This window comes from Gallinula chloropus (assembly GCF_964237585.1).
Source record: "Gallinula chloropus genome assembly, chromosome: 21".
NCBI lineage: Eukaryota > Metazoa > Chordata > Aves > Gruiformes > Rallidae > Gallinula > Gallinula chloropus.
In genome coordinates this window covers 2412181-2428723 of record NC_140106.1, presented here as the reverse complement: position 1 = coordinate 2428723, position 16543 = coordinate 2412181, and the positions used below count along the sequence as shown (strand labels likewise).

Here is a 16543-nt window from a genome sequence, read left to right as displayed (position 1 = left end):
CCTAAAACCAGGCTTTGGGCACACAAAACTCTGTGATGAATCTTCTAAATTGGGCTATGGTTCCTAAAAGCAACATGTTGGAGCCAGAGAAGGAGGCTCTGTACTCTCACGTGGAGGCAGTGGGTGGCCTTCAAAAGCAGGCTCAAGACCTTCAAAGGCATGGTCTGGGATCCTAAGGAGGGGAGTTCTGTCACCTTAAACGTGTGGCTTGGAACTTTTCCTTGAGGCCTTGGACCCCCAAAATGAGGTTCATACAACACATGCCTTCAAACTCCTCCTTGGGTTGAGGCAGTGCGTACCTCTGTCTTCAAGGTCACTATATTTGAGAATGTAAATTTTCCTGTCTTATGGGAATTCAAGGATATTATCTTCTGTGAGGAGAGCCAGGCCGCCGGCAGGCCCACTGACCTCCCTGCCAATTTTTTTCCCTTTTACTATCTGTGTTACAAGAACTGCTTTTTGAGATCTCTGCAAGGGCCCTTTGCAGAAAGCTCAATGAACATGGCAGTAAATGAAGACAAGTACCATAATTACCAAATCCAATAATCCAAATTTGACCATCGACAATATCCATCCTGAAATTCCCCAGTCATGAAACCAACTGTAAGTGCCTTGATACCTTTGCTGTTGCATTTGTTTGCTTTGCCAATCAGGAGTGTCAGAAGTGCAGATAACAGCAGCCCTGCGTTTTCCTGCAGGCACCGATTGCAGTCTGTGACCTTAGGCTGTGCAGAAATCACTATTTCCCTAATTTTCATTTAGCACAAACACATGCATTTTTCAAAGACTGTCAGATCATTCAAAATATCCCACAGCAAAGTTCATAGTCCACTGTGGCTGCAGTTGGAACACTTGACTTCAGTCACTGGGATCAGGATCTCGTCCTGGTTCATGCAAGCTTGAGTTCTTCTGGATCCACAGCTTTATCCGCTTGGCTCCCGTATCTGTAATGACACAGGCAGATCTCCTTCCCAAGTTAGTACCTGTAACTTCGTTCTTAATAACACCTGACATTGACTTTTCTTTCTCTTTTTTTCCTCTTTTTTTTTTCTTCAAACCTTCTTTTAAACCTACTTCATGGTTCACCATTGGAGGTACCAGACTGTTCTGTGAGAGACAGAACTAGTTCAAAACATAAAGAGCTTTGTGAGATTCATATGTTCTACCATGGCTTTGCCTGTAGGCAAATGTAGTGTCCCTGTAACGTGGGCAATGTTCGTGCCATATATTCTGAGCTGTTGTCCAGTTTGAGTTAACAGGGTAGTCTCCTGCTGCTATAGCAGAGCACACTTACTGGATTCCCCCGTTTGTGTAGTAGCTCACACTGCCAGAAAACACAGTAATCTCTAATCCCTTGCACTGTTAACTCATGAATCAAACTTTCAATGTCCAAGTTTTTACTGTAATCAAATTCTCATCCATGTAATGATAAAAGATTAGATCAGGATGCGTTTTTCATACTGGAGCAAGTGTCCAGGCTACATAAGTCTGGCATATAGTCAGTGAATTTTTATGCCTTGTGGAAGCAAGACCAAATAATACCTTTTGAAGAAAAAACAAACCCAATTTCTTGAAATTTTTGCATGGTCCACAAACTTGCTGAAGGGTTTATACACCCTGTAGTCAGTTACTCCTCTATTAAATGTTGCAAATGGGCAATTTTTTTTCCAAGTAGCTAGTAATCAGCCCAAATGGGGTTTTTCTGTTTCTCAGGTTGAAATTCTAAAGTAAGCTGCCCAATTGATTAGGGGTCTCCCGGATGCCTTGAAAATCTATATGCAAACCCTAAAGGAAAAGATTGCATGGACAATTAGAGCACTGAAAGAATGGTTTAGTTCTTTGCCTATGCCTTCTACCATCCAAAGTGATAATGGTTCACACTTCACCGCGACCATTGTCCAGCAATGGGCAAGGGGAGAAGGTATTAATTGGGTCTCCCATACACCTTACTACCCTCAAGCAAATGGGATAGTTGAACGGGTTAATGGATTAATCAAAAGGTTTGCAAAAGTCCATGTATCAAATTGGCACTTGAGACTATCTGAGGCAGTATATACTGTTAACAACAGATGGGGTGAAAATGGGAACGCGAAAGTAAAAGCGTTTTGCCCTACTAGTGATTTAACCTCCAAAGAACCACATAAAATCAGCAAATCTTCTACGTGACTATATTCTGGTCAACCTGTAACAGTCAAGTTGCCTCAGATTGGATTTGTGCCCCTGATACTGACCAATCCAAGAGGACAGTATGCATGGGAAGCCAAAGATAATTCTGATCGTATACATCGAATAAGTAGCAGATGGATTATACCAGATTTCTAACCAATTCACTGTCGAGCGTATATACGTTCGAACAACTCCCTTCTCCTTTAATTACAGGATGACTCCAAAAGGAAAGGAAGGGCAACTGAGAAGACACAGGGTGGAGGCCTCATAAGTGTCAACAAGAGATTGAGGAACTACAACCTTGAAGCCCAACTGGGAGTTTTGGTCTTCTTATTTCGTTTTTTTCTGTTTGTTTGCCTGTTTATATATATATTTGTTTGAGTTTTATTTTGTCTTTGTTTTGTCTTTGTTTTCTCTCTCTTTTTTTTTTTAAGTAGCATACTTGTTTTTACACAAGTTTTAATAATAAATGCTATATTATGGCTATAATTGTAAAGATCTTTGTACTAATAATTATAAATTCTAGGATAACATTAGGCAACAGTGAACAATCTAGTATACGGGATAGACAGGTGTGAGCTTTTAAACAACATGATGATGGTTCTCTTATTATAAATCACGCTGAACCAGACAATGTGGTCTATAAAATGATACAAGGTTTTGCTCGTATGCTTAACTTTTGCCATGTCACTACCTGTCAGCCTTTACCACATACCCCTACTCAAGGGATCCCCATAACAGCTCTCCCTGTGGACCTGGGTAAAAATCTAGATTGGCCCTGGAACCAAAATAAGTCTATCATTTGGGGGGAATTTGAATGGAAGTGGCCATTTAATAATACATTAAATCGAACCTCCGTTTGGAGTCTAAACTGTTCCTATGCTCCCCTTTGTTGGGACAATAGGACTTTGGGATGCAAACAATCCCGATCCTTCCACAGCCGTGTTCCAGACACCCTTGGGCAGATACATGAAATGGGGACGAGCCATATTGGGGAAAGTGCTTGGTCCTGAGGTGTGTGGAAACAGTAAATATGCAGTCATGTTTTGAATTTCCTTCAACAACCAATAATTCTTGCACGTGGTTCGATGCAACACAAGGGCCACCTGCCAGTTGTTAATGGATTGCTACCCTTGGCTGTCCCAACAAATGGTCTTAACACAACCTGATGCAAAACCCCTTCTATGGAATTGCACAAATAGTATTAATCGTACCACTGCTGGGGACCTAGAAAATAGTTGTTGTTAATTCCTTTATTATGGAATTTAGCTAGTGCTGCCTGCTTGTGTCAAAATGACCAGAGACATATTCTCCAGCAATGGGATGTAATAGTAGCACAAGCTGTAGAGATGTAGAATATACTGAGAAATCCTCCTGTCAGATCCTTCAGGGCAATTGTGATGGCTCCTCTATACATGGCTCCATGTCAGTTAACTTGGATATGGTCAGACAGGAATATTCAATCTCTCAGGAACTGTGGTATCCCTGTACCAAATGAAGTATAGACATTGCTAATTTGACTTTATCTCAGAAGCTGGCTGTATGGGCTAAAGGTTTCTTTGGATTAGAAATAGATCACCTTAAAACCAGAATTATGTTGTCCAATTTAACTGCACAAGTGGAAGCCTTAGCAGCCCTTACTAATGAAAATTTTTATTTGCTCAATGAACAAGTACAAGCCGTCTCCAAAGTTGCACTTCAAAACCGGCTTGTGCTAGATATGATACTACTTAAAGAACAAGGGGTGTGTGGACTCCTGAAAGCAAACCATGAGCAGGAAGAATGCTGTGTTACAATCCCTAATGTGTCACTACCTCTTCGAGAAAACCTCCAGAAGATGAAGAAGATAGCTGAAGTCACACATGAACTGCAAGAACAAATAAAGGAGACTTGGTTGGGAAATATTTTTGGTAGAATAGGATGGATATTTTCGGGGTGGATTACTAACCTGCTGCAAACCTTAATTGTTATTATAATTTGCATTATTATAGTAAGTATTGCTATCAGTTGTATCAAAAGAATCATGGTAAAATCCATCTCTCACGTAAGGGTTCACGTAAAAACCGAGGAATATGTAGCTCTGCTAAAGTATGCAGATGAAACCCATGCACCTGCCAATAATAACATATAAGTGGTTGAATTGTGACTCAGGTCATGGGGTGGAATGTAAGGCTGAGCTACACACACAGGTTTCAATAGTGCCCAGGCAGAGCAGGCGGCCTACGGGCAGTTGTAATACACAACTCAGTCTTGGGCTGCTTTTAAGCTCTTTGTCTGCAGAGACACCTCATGGGGAGCTGTGTAGATGGCTCCGACTTGAGTTGTGTTGTGAACAGACTGAAGGGGGCACTTCACAGCACCTGAAAAACCTGTATGGAGCCTTGCTAAGCCTTGGCTTCCTTCCACAAACATATGTCCTGAGTCCCAATCAAACCACTACTCAAACTGTTTGACAAGCCCTAAGGGTGCCCATTTGGTTTCGATGGGCCAAGACAATGGGAATATGCAAGAGATAGGGCCGAAGATGTCAGGCCCAGCCCTGCATCCTGTCACACACATCAGCAAAATGAACCAAATAAAAGCCCTGGCATTCGAGCTCCTATTGGGAGCCCTTCCTCCAACCTTAGGAGGAGACCCTTCCCCCTTAGCCGGGCGGCTGGCTGAGGTAACGTATTGGGAACCCTTACCTGAGAGACGGGGTAAGTGACTATGTGATATGTTTGAAGTGTGTCGCTCTGAGTGACTAACGTATGGGTAATATTTTGTGTGCTTGTCAGCTGTGATCGTGTGTTTTAGGGAAGCTACAGCGGCTGTAATAAGAGTATTTTGTGAATTACCTATGGGGAGTGTAACCGTGGGGTTTGTGACTCTGCTGCGGATCATCTTACTGTGTGTTGTGTTGGCAGCAGAGTATTTAGTGGATCTTTGTGACTGTAATCAGTGTGGTCATACTTCCAAACTGCAATAGTGAATTCCCCATCGTATCCAACAATAACCTGCAAGTGATGTACTGAATTTGCATTCTGGGTGTTTAAAAATAAATTACTATTAATTCTATTTTAAAAACCTGTGGTCCAGTGTCTTTCCGTCACACTCCCGTCAGCCCCCCGATATCCTGGGCAGGACGTAATTGGCGTGGAATACTCTCTTTGGCCAGTTAGGTCAGGAATACTCTCTTTGGTCACTTAGGTCACCTGTCCTGGCTTCGCCCCTCCTTTCTCATGAAGAGCTGAGAAAGTCCTTGACTGTCTGACAGCAACTAACATCATCAGGGTGTTATCAGCACTACTCCCATTTTAACTCTCAAACACAGCATTCCATCCGCTGCTACAAATGAAGTTAACTCCATCCTGACCAAAACCAGGACAATCAATTACAAGAAAAATGTATTGTTTCATTTCTCACCTTAATTGGATCAGAGGATTGGCTGGAGAGGCTTTAATAGATCCCTCTGGTGCCCTGTAATCTCATGCTACCCTATCAGGTTTCTCTTCCTCTCGACTATTCCAAACATATGGACATTCCTTTTTCCAGTGACCCTCCTACTTACAGTAGGCACATTGATTTGTTCTTAAAGAAATTTCACAGAAGCTTCCTCTGCTTCCTCCACCAACACCTGCCTCTGCATCTGAGCCCTCTTCGTATACCTCTTCTTCCCCATCCTTCTGTCAGGGCAGCCAGAAAAGCAGCCTGGGGTTCTGCTTACCCTTGCTTCTCCTTTTCTGCCACCCCTTCTCTGGTATGAAGTACTCTCCCAGTCCAGGAGAGGGGCTGATGGAGTCCCCAGGCAACAAGTTGGCTCATTCTGGAGGCCAGTCAGCCCACTTCTCCTTGTCAGGTGCAGCAAGACAATGCAGGCAAGGTGTCAGTGCAGTCCCATCTGGGGCACCCAAAACTGTTGTCCCAAAAGCAGGGTCATTACCTGGTGTGCAGCATGCCAGGACACATACAGAGCAGAGTTACTGGGTTTAGTCCATGTCTGCACAGAGCTGGGTACTCAGAGGAGATTCCTCAAAGCCAGCACCCTGCACACACAATTGGCAACCGATTGATCTTGTTACAGGACTAGAAAAACCTGCCTAAAGTTACACCTCTGGGGAGCAATTATCACATCACCTACTGTAGGTCAAGCACATTCAAATGAGCACCCCTGCTCCTTGAAGGTGTGGGGGGCTGTCATCTGCACAGCCCTTTGACTGGGGGGGGTGGCTGCGATCGCCCCCTGACACCTTCCCCTTTCCCTAGTCACAGCTGAGCTTTGTTGCCTCCATTCCTCCCGGGCTCTGCCCCAGCTCTCGCCCCTGCTGGGGCAGGAGGTTTCCTCTTCATCAGGCCTTCAGCCCTTCTCCAAGGGCGCTTTTTAGCAGCCCAGGCTCTTTATCAGTCCTTTGGCCTCCTTTAACAGTGGAGGTGTTAGCAAAGCCATTAGTGCCCTGAGCACCAACCCAAACACACCCTGGCCCCATAGTGGGATATTGTCTGTTACAGGTGTCCCTGTGGCAGAACCCAGCAGTTCTCTCACTGCAGAGGACAGCTTCAAAAAGCCCAAACTCCAGCATGTTCTCCCACATGAAAGCTGCACGAGCTGAAAGATTATTTCACTCGGAAGTGAAATCTAACAGAATCTAACTGGGAAGCCCCTCTAACAGAATCACACAGAATCACAAGGTTGGAAGAGACCCATGAAGATCATCAAATCCAACCATTCCCATCCTAAGCTAAACCAGATCCCTAAGTACCTCATCTACCCTTTTTTTAAACACATCCAGGGATGGTGACTCAACCCCATCCCTGGGCAGCCTGTGCCAGCCCTGACAACTCTTTCAGTAAAAAAATTGTTTCTAATATCCAATCTAAACCTGCCCTGGCAAAGCTTGAGGCCATTGCCCCTTGTTCTAGCTTCTGTCACCTGGCTGAAGAGACCATCACCCACCTCTCTACAACCTCCCTTCAGGTAGTTGTAGGTGGTGATAAGGTCTCCCCTCAGCCTCCTCTTCTCCAGGCTGAACAGCCCCAGCTCACCCAGCCGTTCCTCATATGATTTGCCCTCCAGCCCCTTAACCCATAACCCCAGATCTAGCCTTAGCCACCTGCACAGTGATAATATTTTCCTCTTTCTAAAACTCTCTCAGCATGCAGCCTCAAAATGCCAATCATGCAGCGAATGCTCCCGCACAACAGGTGCCAGAGCCAAAACGTGTTTCTGGCCTTCAGGTTCCCACAGCAGCCCTTACTCAGCCCCACAAACTCTAGGAGACGTTTCTCCCACAGGAAAGCCCCATGAACTGAAAGGTGTTTCTGGGCCACAACTTTTCTTTGGCTGCTGTTTCTCAGCCCCGCTCACACTGCGGATCCGGCCTTGTCTAGTGACCTGAACAGTCCTAAGGGTGCCTTACGCCTCTCTTGCCACTAGAGAGCATCTTCAACATGAAAAACCGCGGCAAAGGCAGCAAAAGCTAAGAGCTGTTCCCAGCCTTAAGGTTCCCTCAGCAGCCCCTTCTCAGCCCCACTAACACCGGGGCCGACCAATTGATTGCTTTAGGGATGGCTCTTTCCATTCTCTTTATTATCCATTCCCTGTACGTGTTTAATAGTTTCATGTGGACACTTTTATTAGGGTCCCAAGGTGGGTCTTGAAGAATCCTTTTTATCTTCCCCCGCTCCATTCACCTGATCACTCGCTGAATCCTGGGCCACTGTTAAAACTAATTGTTCCCCAGTTTGTGTTAAATGGTCTGACAAGAGTTGTACCTCATCCCAATCAGGGATATGCTGCCTGATAAGAAATTGAAAATGCTTGCCCACCCCTGCCAGATTGTCCCGATAGTTCTTAGCCTTCCTTTCACAGGTTTGGAAACCAAAACAACGCGGAACTTTCTCCACAGCAGTCCCTCCATGAGGTCCCACGGCCTCCCTTCAGGGGCCTGTATTGTAGTTTGTCCCTTCTTGCTCCTAATTCTGTTAGAGATGGGGCTATGGGGGGAAACTGCTTTCACTTTCCGAATCACCTTCTGAGGGTGCTTTTGGGGGTGGCCGATACAGATCAGGTGGGTCCTCTGGTTTATGCCTCTTTCCTGCTTTTCTGCCCCTCTGGCCCATACTACAAGCTGAACAGCACCTGCTCAGTTTCCCCCACTCTGTTTATTATTTTTGATCCTGTGGGGTGTTAAACCACAATCTTTTTGCATTCCAGGTGATTACGAAGGGTGAAACACATATTGGCATAGGAAGCCTCATCCCAGTTTTGTTCCCTTTTAAGAACAGCATCGATTGACAAATAGTGTTCTCATTTAAAGATCCAGTATGAGGCCATTTTACCCCATGTCCTAATTTATACAGATGCCACCACTGATTGCAATAGTTAATCAGGGTCTTGCCATCTTCTGCTCCTCCTGACCCTACAATATCTTTCCAATGGGCCAAAATACACCCCAGGGGGCTCTTTTGCAATATCCCTCCCCCCTGTTTTTGCCCACCTTGGGCGAGTTCTAAACGAGTGTTTTCCCTGCAATGAATGTACCTAAACTGAATTCAAATAAGTTCAAATAAAAAGCCTGTATAAACCTGTATAAACCTGTATAAACGGGCAAAGACTTATTCTTGCACCTGAATGAGAGATTACAAGTTTTCAGTCCTCCTCCCATATAGTATTCGTTTTACACTCTTTAGATTTCCACAAATCAGTTGCTTCAGCTGACATGAGCTAAAAATGTTCTCCCACTCAGAACAGGTTTCAATAATCAGTCGGATATTTATTACACACAGTCACACATATACATAAGAATTCTGAGAAGGGTCTGGGTTATTCAAAGCAGTGCTGAGAAATCATCACCATCAGCCTCCTCGCTCTGGCGCAGGCACGCTGCTATGTGGTGGTGGTCTTTTGGGGTCTTCTGGAGGAAGGCTCATAGTCTTCCTTGCAGTCTGTTCTTCACCTGTGGTGCAGATTGCTGAGTTACAAACACAGGGTCAGTTTAAACTGTTCCCTTCTTGAATAACTGCACCATTCTTTTGCTTACTTCTGGTATCTGTCTCCTCTTTATCCTTGGTACCAGCAGCACCTACTATCTTGTTCCTGTTTCTTCTTGTTGCCTCCTCTATCCAACCTTCAGTTCTTTCTCAGACGTAAAACAACTGCTCATGATAAAACATGTGCTCAATAGTGACTATCTCTTCCCAGCTATTGTAACATTAGACATTTGGATATGTCAAACTAATAGTTGCCCACTAAACTAATTAACAACAGTATCGGGAGGAAGGCTGAGGGGGGGGCCCCTTGGCCACCTTCCCTACTGATCACACTGGCATCCTGTGAGGCCCTGGCACTGTGCAAGGGATGTCTGTGCCACACACAGGTGGTAGAGGAGATGGGGAGCTCCTGGACTGAAGTGCAGCTGGCGATCTTGTGGCGATCCCATGCCCAGCTTACTGACTGCTGACACCGTGGGCATTCATGTTCCTGCATGCCCCAAGATGCTGTTTGGCCAAGACCTGGGGAACTCCTGGGTTTCCCTTTAAAAGTTCTGCCACCCCGCACACTGTCAGGAGCTTTCCTCGCAGGCCAGCGGGGAGCTTGGAGCAGCTGAGGCTGCAGGGGCAGGCTGAGTACGGGGTTAACATGCTCAGCAGCTCCAGCCTGGAGTTCTCTTGGGTGTCATAATTGAAACAGGAGTTGGAGGGGTTCCTGCCCACCCACCGCCCCCTGCTCTCCACAGCAGGAAAAGCCCGGGCAGTGGGCTTGATGGGGATGGACCTCGATGCACAGGACCCAGATCACCCGGCACCTCAAGTCTCCTCGTGCCCAGAGACAAGCCCTGGCGCTTCCTTGCAGGATGCCAATGGCTTGGGAGATTTCTCCTCCAAGGCCTTAGAGTGCCACAGCCTCCGGGAGCTTAAGTTTGAAGCCTTGGGGAGATCTTTTCTCACTGGGACCTGTGGATTATGGGGAAGAGCGGTACCTGGATGCACGGAGAGTCTGATGGTTGTGCAGGAGCTGTTCCTTAACGTGTTGCCTGTTTTCCTCCAGCACCTTCCTTCTGTCACAGGCAGGCACGTTTATCAGGCTGATGGTATCACGGAAAAGCGCGTCCTTCACCTCGCGGTCCAGGCGAGAGTCTGTGGTGAAGCTGGGAGAGTGGTTCACCTGCCAAAACAAGGAGCTAATTCAGACCCCATCTCCAAGCAAGTGCTGCCAGCAGCCAGCCCCAGCCTCAGCCCCAGCCCCAGCCCCAGCCCCAGCCCCAGCCCTATCACACACTTTCCGATGAAGTCGTCCGTCCGCTCAGACCCCACAGCCCGCAAAACTGGGGGTGTGGAGCAGCTGTCGAGATTCAAGATGCTCTTACAGGTCAAGAAGGCCTTGGGTTCAGGGCACTCCCTGCTGTTGGAGAGGGTGTCCAGGGAATGGACAGGGACACCCTCCAGTCCCGCTTAGCCTACAGCAGCTCGCCTGGCTACTTGAATTCACAGCTCAATGATTTTGGGACTCACGTTGCCCTTCTGAAGCAGATCAGCTCTGTTCAGCCCACCGCCCCTTGCTGCGCCGCATCCCCCAGCTCTCAGCTCTCAACTGCTTCCAGACTTGCTTCAGCCCAGCAGGAGATTCCCCCCTCACCTCGAGCAGCTACAGCTTCAACTTTCTGTCCAGTAAAATGTCGAAGCCCAGGATCTCAAAGCAGGCACTGCCAGTCACGTGCTGTGGAAAGCAACTGTGGTACTGGTGCTTCACAATGGGGTGAGCTGAGATCAGCGTCTTGATAACAAGATCTTCAATATCTTCCCAGGGCTTGGCTGTGTTGAAGTTGTTTTCTCTCATCCAGGCAAACAGGGTGGACAGTTTCCTGTGTGCAGGACAGAAGACACTAAGAGCTGCCCTGTGATACCACAGTAGCCCTGAGAAAGGCCCCCAAAGGCAGCCTTCCTGCAGGTCGTGCCCCAGGCACTGCAGCATCCACACCAGACCGTACCTCTTGCTGCCCTTCACGTCATCCCAGACAAAGTTTTCACTGCGTCTGTTGATGGCATAATTGGTCAAATGCATGCAGGTGTCATCCTGAGAGAGGAAATGTGAGAGGCTTTCATTTACAATGAGCTACAGGACACCAACACAAACAGCTCACAGACACAACTGAAATACCTCCTGGGAGGAGGCAGAAGAGGTACAGAGGGTGCAAAGAACAGGAAAGAAGCAAGCTGCATGCCATGAAAGCCACCAGACTTGCCTTTCCTACTGGGTTCCTGGTGCTGCTGGGGTCGATGTACCTCACGGTGGCAAAGCGGGCCAGACCCTCCTTGTAGATAAAAATCCTCCGTGGGTCACAAGAGGTGACCAGCACATAAAAACGAAGGTCAAATTTGAAGCCATCGATGAGGAAAGGCTGTGAGAAAAAAAGGCAGGAGGGACGTGAGAAAAGCAAAGGCTGCGAGGTGGCTGCTGGCTGCCCTGCACGAGGCTGGCTGCTCTGTCTCCCTGCTTGTGCCGCTCCCCGGCCCCTCAGCAGCGAGGAGAAAGGCAAGCTTTCGCCAGGCCTTTGCTGAGCTGCGGCCACCTCTGTGCCCCTGGCAGGTCCAGGAAGGTGCAGGGAGAGGACACAAGGAGGATGTGGGATGCTGGAGGAGCTGCGAGGTTGCACACCCCCAGCTCTAGTTTGAGATCATCCCCGTTACCTTAGAGATGTACTGCTGACAGATCATACGCCTGTCGTGTTTGATCTCCTTTGGGTTACGTGTTATGAAGATGCCTTTTCCCTGACAGCCACTGTGAGGCTGCAGATGAACGTTGTGGTTTTCCACTTGTCTCTGTAGGCCGGGAAATCTCCATAGCTGTGGGAGGAAGCGGGGACTGTTAAGACCTTCCACCCAAAAGCCAGTTCACACTCCTCCCACACTGAACCCCCTCATCTACAGCAAGAGGAACCAGGAGCTCAAGGATGCCTTGAGCCAACTGATGAGACATTGCTCAGCAGCTACACGCTGCCGGCCTTCCTAGGCAAGTGCCTCCCCGTGTGGGGTTGAATATACCCAGTCTGTCTTTCCTTCTTCTTTTGATGTTCCCTTTTCCAGTCTGTGGTAATGGAAAGAAATGGATCATCTCCTCCTACGTCAGGAGCCACCCGTCTTGTTCTTCCCGGTGAATTTGTGTGGGAGAGGAGCCAGGCCTCTCTGAATTGAAGCAGAAGAAATGAGCACACAGCAACTTCTTTGCCTGGGCCAGGCAGGTCAGGAAAGAATGGGAACTGGGAGCAGCTGGGCTGCAGCAGCTCAAGGCCAGCTACTCTGTCCCTTGGGAAGCAGAAGCAGCCAGAGGACTGCCAGGGTTGGGGATCTTGTGCTGGCCGGGGGGAACGGGGCATGGCACAGAAGGACTTGCAGACCCCTCCCCATCCTCTGGGGAGGACAACAGGGAACACAGAGTGCCACTGACCTGATTTTCCTTGGTCCACGGATGCCCCAGTCTCTGTGGCTGAATGCCCCTGTCTGCCACCCAGGAGCTTCTGTGCCCTTCAGAGGCTATCTGGGGAGGGACCAGAGCTCTTCCTTGGGCACTGCCCAGACTGCCCTCTGCTGGGGAGAGAGAAGGGGAAGGTGAAGAGTTTGGTGGGAGGTGGACTGGGCTGGAAAGTGCCCAGGGAAAAAAAAAAACCCTGTCCATGTGTCATGGTTTTAGTGTCATGGTTTTAACCTCAGCTGGCAACTAAGCACCAGGCAGCAGCTCACTAACTCTCCCCTGCTGTGATATGGGGAGGATTCAAAGGGTAAAAAAGAGAAAGAACCTCATGGGATGAGAGAAAAACAGTTTCATAAGGAAAAAGCAATTTTTAAAAGGGAAGAGGAAAAAAGCCCAAACAACCCCCAGCAAAGAGGGAGGAAAATGAATCCTATGAAAAACAAGCAATGTGAAAGGAAACAATTGTTCTGTACCATCCAGTCCCTGGACATGGCAGGAGCAATCCCTCGTGCATCTGGCACTGCAATAAGGAATGCCTGCTGCTCAATCCTCCCATGGGAGCGAGAGGTTTTATACCCATTTCACTGACATCAGGACCATTCCACATCTGTCCCGTGCAGGCGCTCAGGGGGCGAGGGGATGGGAGGGACCTCGGTGGGCAGAGAGCGGGGCAGCGTCTAGGGAGAGGGGGTGCTTCTTGCCTGGGGGTGAGGCAGAGTGCAGGCAGGGTGCAGGTAGGGTGTAGGCAGGGTGCAGGCAGGGTGCAGGCAGGGTGCAGGCAGCAGCCCCCTGCCTGCAGAGCCTATGAATTCCTGTGGGGGGAGCGGCCGTGCTGCACTAGGACCCTGTCTGGGCTCAGCCGCAGCCGCCATCCCCAGCCAGGAGCTTTGGGTGGTCAGTGAGCACCTGAGGGGAAAAAGGCTGAACCGGGGGGCCCTTGGCCACCTTCCCTACTGATCAGGCTGGCACAGTGCAAGGGACTCCTGTTCCCCACACGGGTGGCAGAGGAGGTGGGGAGCTCCTGGACTTCAGTGTAGCTGGTGATGTCGTTGTCTGAGACTGTGCTGGCTGGGGATACCGGGGGACATCTGCCCGTGTGTGAGGACACACTGCGGGCTTCACCTGAAAGAGCAGAGTTATTTGTTGGGGGGACAGGCAGAACCCAGCAGCTCTCCTGCTCACCCCCTGCAACCTCATCGATGGGGTTCCTCAGTGCCAGCAGCAGGGAGCGTGGTACTCACAGTCTGCAGCCTTGATTCCCCAGCCAGGGAGCCGCTGGCCTCTCGCCTGCTGCAATTTGCTGCGCTCATGGCAGATGATGTGATGTCCCTGAATGGAGAGGCAGCCTGTGGCAGCAGGATCCAAGCCCGGTGTGGCTGGCAGCTCAGCGTTGGCTCTGGGCTTGGGCATGCACTGCTTTGCTGAAGTCTGGATGTGAGCTCGTGGGAGCAAGGGCAGGCTGAGTGTCAGCGCCTGGTGGGTGCTGTGACCCTTATGTTCATCACACACAAACTCCACCTGGGAGGAGAGCAAGCAGCAGCAGCTCAGTTCCACAGGCCTTGGCACGAGGCGGGAAGGAAAAGTCGTCTCTGGTCGCCCACAGGTGCTCGCTAAAGCCTGGCCCTGCGCCTTCCCCTGGGTACAAACCACAGTCAGCACTCCCCACTCAAATGCTCTGAGGGGGCACAGCAGCTGCCCGCCTCATCTGCCTGAAGCAGTGCTGACTGCCACCCTCTGCCCTCAACACTGGGTGAGCCGGAGCAGGTTTTGGGGAGAGAAGTGCCAGGCTCAGCAAGGAAGGCTCTGACCCAGCCACAGATAAACCTTCGCTCTGAAAAAAATCCCTTTGTTTTCCCAGGCTTCCCTTCAGTCCCCCAAAGTCCTGGAACTGGAACAAAACCCACAGACCCAGACACCACGTGGGATCTCGGTGAACTGGGCCAAGCCAGGGCTGCTCGATGCCTGCGCGTCATTGCTCACGCCCCGCCCACGAATGGCTCTCCTGTGCCGGCCTCGCAGGGTCGGCCTTCCCTTACCTGGCCTTTGGGCTTAATGGTGCTGAATCCCTGGGTGTCGGCTGGTCCGTTGGCTTTGGGGAGCAGCTGAGAGAGCTGATCCACGATGCCCCGGCGTTGGATAAGGTTCTCCCGCTGCAGAAGAGCCTCCCTTCTTTCCTTCTCCTCCTTTTCCACAATGTCCTGGGGCTGCACAGAGTTGTACTGCATGGGCTGGACCTTTGGAAAGCCAGACCCGAGTTCCAGCAAACTTGAAGCCCTAGTGATGCCTGAGAGACACCAAGCCACTGGCTGCTCCCAGCCCTAAGGAGAATGACAGACTTGGGGCTGGAGCAGGAAGAAGATCCAGGTGGGAGTCCCAACAGCCACGGGACGGGACAGCCTGGTGCTTGCAAGGGCCTCCCAGCACAAGCTGTCAGCTCTCCCGACATCAGGAAGGGGAGTCAAACCTCGGAGCTCCCTTCCCTGGGAGACACCCATGGCCAGCCCAGCCCTGTTCCACCTTACTACCTTTGAGGGCCTCATGACCACCACTGCCAAGAGCAAGGTACCTTCCTGTTCCCTGCGCTGCTGAGCCTCTTGGTGAGGAGGGTGGTGGGAGCTGTGGGCTTGGGATGGATCTGGGATTTATCCCCAGCTGACACTCCTTGCAGGTGCTCTTTCCTCTCCGTTTTCTTCTTACTGGTGAGAGCCTCCAGCTTTTCTTTTCTCAGTTGAATTTCCTCCAGCTGCTGCCTGCCGGAGAGCAGGAGTCTCAGTCACCAGGTGAAGAGGAGCCGTAAGAACCAAAGGCGATTACGAGTCTGGACTGAACAGACCCGAAGAGAAGGGTGCAGGGAGATGGGCCAGGAGGACGTGGAAAAGAGACTCGCACGGTGAGAGAAACCCCCTTGAATTCGGCCATGGCCGCCAGAAGGGTCGAGGATGCCTGTGCCACAGCACAGGCCCAGAAATCAATGGAATAGGGCGTCTGCCTCTCCAGAGGACGCACTCCTGCAGACTCCTTCCCTTCCAGCGCTCACCAGCTTACGAGCATCTGTTGAGCAACAGAGCTGCTCCCAAGAAGACCTCAGAAGCCAGGGGTCTCTGTGCCAGCCCTGTGAGGAGTGGGTTCTCCACAGGGGCAGCGTACCTGGCACACTCCTCCCTTGCTTTGGATGCGGCCGTTTCCCGGAAGAGGGAGATGCTCTGCTTGAAGAACGGCTCGTACTTCTCTGTCCCACACGCCGGGTAAATGCGCCGGAAACCGCCCAGGTGGGACTTCTCATACTGCTCTGCCTCCTCCAGCCAGGCAGCCTGGTTGCTCTCCAACTCCTCACGTCTGCAAACCGGGAGAAAGCAGAGGCAGGGAGGTGGGACAGGAGGCTCCAGGTGCTGCCTGGGTGAGGGACAAGGGCCTGGCAAGCTTCTTTCCCGTCTGATACCTCCTTTCACATGTGTGCAGGGAACAAACGCGATCTGCACTCCACCTACCCCCAGAGAGGGCTGGGGAAGCACTTCCAGCTCTCTCCCATGCTCCCCAGGCTCTCACCCTGCCCCTCAGCCTTTTCCCCCAGCTAACCCAATGATAAGAGAATTCCTTTAGAAGCCCCTGCTCGAGGCGTTCCTGCCACCCCGCACACTGTCAGGAGCTTTCCTTGCAGGCCAGCGGGGAGCTTGGAGCAGCTGAGGCTGCAGGGGCAGGCCGAGTACGGGGTGAACATGCTCAGCAGCTCCAGCCTGGAGTTCTCTTGGGTGTCCTATTGTGATAGATGAGCCTTTGTTCAGTAAACCACATGTATCTTGAAACAGGTGGTAACGTTCTGATTTTGTAAGAATGATTGTGTAACGTATATTGTTAGTTGCTAACGAAGCATAGAACTGAGTTATAGGTAACTTAGAAGTGGAAACCATAGAAATTAAGTAGCCAACGAAT

The 16543-nt window shown here is 49.9% G+C and overlaps 1 pseudogene across 1 annotated transcript in view; it reads right to left on the bottom strand.

Moving 5' to 3' along the window:
* The window catches only part of LOC311199737 (tubulin polyglutamylase TTLL13-like), a 336991-nt pseudogene that overhangs the window by 62731 nt on the left and 257717 nt on the right, over positions 1-16543 (bottom strand). Inside the window, exons 5-8 of the transcript in view lie at positions 11833-11988; positions 11397-11543; positions 11133-11218; positions 10794-11006 (exon numbers count right to left, since the gene is read on the bottom strand). The product of the transcript in view is annotated as a tubulin polyglutamylase TTLL13-like (transcript). The remainder of the gene's footprint in view (positions 1-10793; positions 11007-11132; positions 11219-11396; positions 11544-11832; positions 11989-16543) is intronic.